Source organism: Chiloscyllium plagiosum, chromosome 13 (genome assembly GCF_004010195.1).
Source record: "Chiloscyllium plagiosum isolate BGI_BamShark_2017 chromosome 13, ASM401019v2, whole genome shotgun sequence".
Classification (NCBI taxonomy): Eukaryota; Metazoa; Chordata; class Chondrichthyes; order Orectolobiformes; family Hemiscylliidae; genus Chiloscyllium; species Chiloscyllium plagiosum.
Genome location: NC_057722.1, coordinates 32584594 through 32592244, shown reverse-complemented (window position 1 = coordinate 32592244; position 7651 = coordinate 32584594).

Genomic DNA, 7651 nt, shown 5'->3' with positions numbered 1-7651 from the left:
AGGCCATCTGGTGTGTTCTGTGGTGGAACTGGTCCTCCTGGGAACAGATACGGCAGAGGCGGAGGAATTGGGAATACGGGATGGCATTTTTGCAAGAGGTAGGGTGGAAAGACGTGTAATCCAGGTAGCTGTGGGAGTCGGTGGGTTTGTAAAAAATGTCAGTGTCAAGTCGGTCATCATTAATGGAGATGGAGAGGTCCAGGGAGGGGAGGGAGGTGTCAGAAATGGTCCAGGTAAACTTAAGGTCAGGGTGTTGGTGAAGTTGATGAATTGATCAACCTCCCATCTTTGAAAATCACATAACACCAGGTTATAGTCCAACAGACAATGTATTAAAGGTATGAGGTTAGAGTCTGTCTGCATCTCAATCTTGAGTCAGACTGGTTCTATTTCCAAAGTAGGAATTTATAAAATATTACATGAATTGACTGCCTGCAGATTTTGTGCTTTTTGAGCAAAATAGAATCTATCAGCAAATACATTTTCTGAGCTCAGATGGCACCTTTTTTATATAAAACCTTAAGTTATCTCAAGAATATGACTTAAAAGAAGTTCTGGGATTTACATATTAATGAACTGAAACCTGTAACCGCTTCTAAAAGATGGAAGACTTAACAGTCATCTAGGTTTGTTCAATATCTCATTTCAGTTGCATGACACTGTGATCTTTTGCTATAAATTCTGTGTCTTATGATCCTGCTGTGTAGCTATCTGATGAAGGAGCATCTTTCTGAAAGTTAGCACTTCCAAATAAACCTGTTGGACTATAACCTGGTGTTGTGTGATTTTTAACTTTGCCCACCCCAGTTCAACACTGGCACCTCCACATCATGTTAAATTGAGTGTATGTATTGAATTAGCTGAACCCTGTTTTGCTAGTTATTTGTCATATTTTCTTCTTGGTAACCCTAGACAAGTGAAATGAAACCTTAGCCAGACTGCAATGCAATGACTTTTGGTGGATAATATGAATGAAGCCAAAATTCTGCTTTTCCACTGAGATTTTCAAGGTTGAAAACCTTAGCATTATGTATTCTTTTGGTTTGTGCCTAGTTGAGGTAAGAGAGGAACATGTGAAACTGCAGCTCAGCAAGAAACAGGATGAATAATACAATGTTTTCCATGCATTTTTTCCCTCTTCCTACAAGGAGCATTTGTGCCTAAGTGCCCTCTTCAGTTTACTTCTGACGAGCCTGAATTCATCCTTCTCTATGTACATCGTGCTTATCTTACCCTCCTTCGACTTCCAACTCCATGATACATGTATTTCTCTCACTCAGACACACTACATGCTCACTCAGGTGTTGCTTTTCAATGAGTAAAACTAATGTTTACAAAATGACAAGCACCTGGAAAGATGTGTGGCAGTCTTTATGCATAGACACATGTACATACATGACTGTATTTATATGTACACATACTTAATTAAGTGTGTGTGTGTGTTTTAGTGTATCTAATTCTAGAAATACGCTGCATATTCTCTGATGGCCTCAAATTCAAATGCTTCTTACCAAATCCATTTTGTATTTAATCAACCTGGATGTTATGTAATTATTTGCATGTCCAGCAGAAGGAGCTAGCTTTAAAGGCATAATTCATTTGAATAAGATCCTGACTGGTGTGCAGATGAATTAGAAATATTTCTTATGGGAACAGTAAAGACTGAGGTAGTGAATCTAATCATCATCTTCACCTCTATGATGGTAGAATGATTTGAAAATAAATCAAGATTGTGTGACTCCTGAGGTGAGCAATTGACTATCTGGTTGATTTTGCGTGCTGAATCAAAGTCTTTCTGGTAGGTCTGTTGTGTTATTTCCTTAAGATATTGCAAGAGGCTCAAATCATTTTGGCTTCTTCTCATCCTAGCTCAGTAGATCATGCCTACAAGTTTATGATAATGCATTCACTGAAAGAGTACTGGAAGCAGATTCAAGAAATACTTTAAAAATAAATTGAAAAGTTCCCTTTAAAATAAACCGTAGATGTAGAGAAAGGACAATGATCAGGTTAAATTGCATGGATCTGTCAAAGAGCCATCAAAGAGATGATGGGTTAAATGTATTTATCCTATGCTGCATGGTTCTGATTCTATGTAGGCAGTGAGGGGCTAGAATTTCAAGTAGGGCTATCAACAGAAAGAAGGCAATACCCAGTTGTGTGAAAAATACACTTCCTTTAGATAAAGATATAATCAAACTATGAATCATGGAAAACATTTTAAAAAAAGAAAAACAAAGTTCTTTAATGCAGCTCTGGAGATTTTAGCACAGAAATAGAGGAAACCAGGACCATCGTTTACCCTCTACAAAGTCTCATAGTGCCAGGAAAATCAAAAGTCGATCTGGGAAGGACTCTGTGGGTCAGTGATCTCCACCTCACTCTTTGGACATAGAATCATAGAATGGTATAACATGGGACAGGTTGTTTAGACAAACCTGGCTCCAGGTTTAGGATTGAGACTTCAGGACATAAGGTATTTCAGAGTGGATATTGAAATTACACTGACACTAGAGGATGCAGGAGGTCTTTTAGCACAGAGGGTTTAAATCTCATTCGAGGATTAGACATCTATGGAAGGCAGGTACATAATATGGCCAGACACGTTGATCATCAACAATCCAATCTGTTTAAGAGTGAAGTGTATTCTGGTCAGGCTTGCTTGGTACAGAATAATACCCCCCACCCCCCACCTGACCCCTGCACGCCCCCTTCCATGTTTAGCGTTGGACAACAGACTGATGACCTATTACAAGAAACACTAAGTATGGAAACTGGTGTAACCATGTGCTTTGTTCACATCATATGCCAATCGATGTGGGAAGAGAAAGAAAGAATAGAGGGATGTATTAAATAATCTATCAAGAAACTTTTGCAACATGCTTAGGACTGTAGAATACATCCTTTCCTGAATGTGTCACATTCTAACGAAAGGAATAAGTTGCCTGTATTTCATTATGGTGAATCTGATGACTATTGCCTACTGAGAGGCTTCTGATGATCCATATAGATCTGATCAAAACCAAATCCCAATTTTCCCCTGTGACTTCTTCACAGCAACTATATTGCATAGTGCCACACCCCAACAACAACAACAGTTACAAAAATCACAGCAAACAAATAACATTGTATAGCACCTGGCTGAATATTAAGGATTAGTTTCTTTTTATTCCCCTCTATGTTAAAAAAAAACATTGCTAATGTTCTTTGGGAGGGTTTAAACTAATTCGACTAATACAACCTGAACTGTAGCTCCAGTGTACAGGAGGTTGAGAGTAGTGAGGCCATAAATAAGGTTTCAAGGTCACAAGAGTGTACTGGCAGGCAGCAAGGGGTTTGAAGTCTGTCTATGTCAATGCCAGGAGCATCTGGAATAAGGTGGGTGAACTTGCAGCATGGGTTGGTTCCTGGGACTTCAATGTTGTGGCCATTTAGAAGACATGGACAGAGCAGGGATAGGAATGGTTGTTGCTGATTTAGATGATTCAGTAAGAACAGGGAAGGTGGTAAAAGAGAGGGAAGTTTGTTAGTCAAGGACAGTTGAGGTAGTAAGGGCTGAGATTAGAAACAGGAAAGGAGATGTCACCATGTTGGGAGATTTCTATAGCCCTCCAAAAGGATCCAGTGTTGTAGAGGAAAGGATTGCAAAGATGATTCTGGACAGGAGCGAAAGTAACAGGGTAGTTGTTATGGGGGACTTTAACTTTCCAAATATCGACAGGAAATGCTGTAGTTCGAGTACTTTAGATGGGTCAGTTTTTGTCTAATATGTGCAGGATGGTTTCCTGATATAGTATGTAGGTAGGTCAACAAGAAGCAAGACCTCATTGGATTTGGTACTGGAGAAGGAATCTGGCCAGGTGTTAGATTTGGAGATAGGTGAGCACTTTGGTGATAATGATCGCAATTCAGTTATGTTTACTTTGGCCATGGAAAGGGATGTACCACAGAGCAAGACTTATAGCTGGGTGAAATGCAATTATGATGCATTCAGGTAAGATTTAGGATGCAAAGGAAGAGGAAGGAAACTGCAGGGGATGGGCACAATTGAAATGTGGAGCTTATTCAAGGAACAGGTACAGCGTGTCCTTGATAAGTATGTACAGATCAGGCAGGGAGGAAGTGATTGGGTCAGGGAACTGTGATTTACTAAGGAAGTTGAATCTCTTGTCAAGAGAAAGAAAGTGGATTATATGAGGATGAGACATGAAAGCTCAGTTAGGGTGTTTGAGAGTTCCAAGTTGGCCAGGAAGGACCTGAAGAGAGAGCTAAGAAGAGTCAGGAGACGACATGAGAAGTCTTTGGCAGGTAGCATCAAGGAGAACCCTAAAGCTTTCTCTTGATATGCCAGGAATAAAAGAATGACTAGAGCAAGATTAAGACCAATCAAGGACAGTGGTGGGAAGGTGTATGTGGAGTCTGAGGAGATAGGAAAGGCACTAAATGAATATTTTTCATCAGTATTCACAGTGAAAAAAGACAATGTTGTTGAGGAGAATACTGAGGTACAGGCTATTAGACTAGACAGGATCGAGGTTCACAAGGAGGAGGTGTTAGAAATCCTGAATAGTGTGAAAATAGATAAGTCCCCTGGTTCGAATGGGATTTATCATAGGATTCTCTGGGAAGCCAGGGAGGAGATTGCAGAGCCTTTGATCTTCATGTCATCATTGTCCACAGGAATAGTGCCAGAAGACTGGAGGATAGCAAATGTCGTCCCCTTGTTCAAGAAGGGGAATAGGGACAACACTGAAAATTATAGACCAGTGAGCCATACTTCAGTTGTGGGTAAAGTGATGGAAAGGATTATAAGAGCTAGGATTTATAATCATCTAGAAAGGAATAATTTAATTAGGGATAGTCAACACAGTTTTGTGAAGGGTAGATCGTGCCTCACAAACTTTATTGAGTTCTTTGAGAAGGTGACCAAACAGGTGGATGATGGTAAACAGTTGATGTGATGTACATGGATTTCAGTGGAACATTTAATAAGGTTCCCCATGGTAGGCTATTGCAGAAAATACGGAGGAATGGGATTGAGGGTGATTTAACGGTTTGGATCACAAATTCGCTAGCTGAAAGAAGACAAAGGGTAGTGTTTGATGGGAAATGTTCATCCTGGAGTTCAGTTACTAGTGGTGTACCTCAAGGATCTGTTTTGGGGCCACTGATATTTGTCATTTTTATCAATGACCTAGATGACGGTGTAGAAGGATGGGTTAGTAAATTTGCAGATGACACTAATGTTGGTGGGGTTGTCAATGATGCTGGAGGAAGTTACAGGTTACAGAGGGACATAGTTAAGCTGCAGACCTGGGCTGAGAGGTGGTAAATGGAGTTTAATGTGGAAATGTGTGAGGTGATTCACTTTGGAAGGAGTAACAGGAATAAAGAGACTTGGGCGAACGGTAAGTTTCATGGTCATGTTGATGAGCAGAGAGATCTCAGTGTCCATGTACATAGATACTTGAAAATTGCCTAGAAAACTGAATAGGGTTGTTAAGAAGGCATATGGTGGGTTACCTTTTATTGGTAGAAGGATTGAGTTTTGGGGCCACGAGGTCATGTTGCAGCTATACAAAACTGTGGTGCGGCCGCACTTGGTATATTGTGTACAGTTCTGATTGCCACATTATCGGAAGGATGTGGAAGCACTGGAAAGGGTGCAGAGGAGTTTTACCAGGATGTTACCTGGTATGGAGGGAACGTCTTACGAAGAAATGCTGAGGAACTTGAGGCTGTTTTCGTTAGAAAGAAGAAGGTTGAGAGGTGACTTAATGGAGACACATCAGATGATCAGAGGATTAGATAGGGTAGACAGTGAGAGCCTTTTTCCTTGGATTGTGATGGCTAGCATGAGGGGACATAACATCAAATTGAGGGGTGATAGATATAGGACAGAGGTCAGTGGTAGATTCTTTACTCAGAAAGTTGTAGGGGCGTGGAATGTCCTGCCTACAACAGTAGTAGACTTGCCAACTTTAAGGGCATTTAAATGGTCATTGGTTAAACATATGGATGATAATGGAATAGATGGGCTTTAGATTGGTTTCATGGGGTCGGCGCAACATTGAGGGCCGAAGGACTTGTACTGCGCTGTAATGTTCTATGTTTTCAATTTGCAGATTGTTTCATTAAGAAATGCATGAATTTTATTGTGTAAGTATATTTGCATAACTCATACAATGATTTAATTTGTCTGAAATTTGAGAGCCTTGGGCTAAATTTAAAAACAGAATCATTTGCAAGTGGTCCCACACGACTTGAATTTGATATGCTTGAGAATGAGTTGGGGACTTTATTCTTCAGTAGGATTGACATTTCTACATTGATCAGAGAATGGTATACGACTGAAGAGAGCCATTCAACTGTTGTGTCCATGTTGGCTTTTTGAGAGAGTTATCCAATTAGTCCCATTTTCTGCAACTATTTCCCCTGATCTTTCAGGTAACGCATTACAGATCATATCAATTCACTGTCTAAACTATTTTGTTTCTCATGTATCTGTTGCCAAGAATCATTTTTGTTCTAAAGATCAGCTATTTTCCATTCTCATTAGCTTATTTATTAAGGGAATGCAATCATGTTGTAGCATACGTACTATGCCAACACAAATACAGATGGTATTTGGATTCTCTTGGAAATAAGATTCAAAGAATTCATCAATATCCTCCACAATAATCAATGGTCCCTTAAAGCTAAAACCACAATAAACAAAGAAAGCATTAATTTCATAGATACCACAGTATTTTACTCAACAACAGGCAGAACTGGGGATAAAAGTTGTTGTTTCAAAATAACTGACACATCTACACATAGCTTAGGTCATATTTATATTACATATGCACAAAATAGGATTTTTTTTATCCAGGCAGTTATTACTCTTTTTACTGCACCTCTGATCTGAATCTGCAATTCAAATTTAGCAATTGACTTTATGTTCATTACAGTAGGATCCATTACATTTTTTCTGAGCTGAAAATGTGTTGCTAGAAAAGCACAGCAGGTCAGGCAGCATCCAAGGAGCAGGAGAATCGACGTTTTGGGCATGAGCCCTTCTTCAGGAATCCTGGTCCTTGGATGCTGCCTGACCTGCTGTGCTTTTCCAGCAACACATTTTCAGCTTTGATCTCCAGCATCTGCAGTCCTCACTTTCTCCATTACATTTTTTGCCAATATAGGAGTACTCAAACTTATGCAGATTTAAACTAGAAATTACATACTTCTTTGCGAAGGATTCATTAAGTCTGAGGTAAATTTTCTCAGATCGTGAGCTGAGCATTTCTTTCTGCAATGTTTAAAACTGTAGCCTGCATCTTTTATCCCCTTACAGTCTCCTTCCCTCACGCCCGTATTGCAGAGTCCTTTCCCCACCATTCACATTGTGCAGATGTCCTTTCCCCTAAAACCTTCAAACAGCTTTCTTTTATCACCAAGGTCCAATTCCTCTCGTCCCACATTGAAAGTGGAGTCTTAATTGCCTGTAGAGGTTAAAACAATGACTGCAGATGCTGGAAACCAGATTCTGGATCAGTGGTGCTGGAAGAGCACAGCAATTCAGGCAGCATCCGAGGACAGGCAAAATCGACGTTTCGGGCAAAAGCCCTTCATCAGAAATAAAGGCAGAGAGCCTGAAGCGTGGAGAGATAAG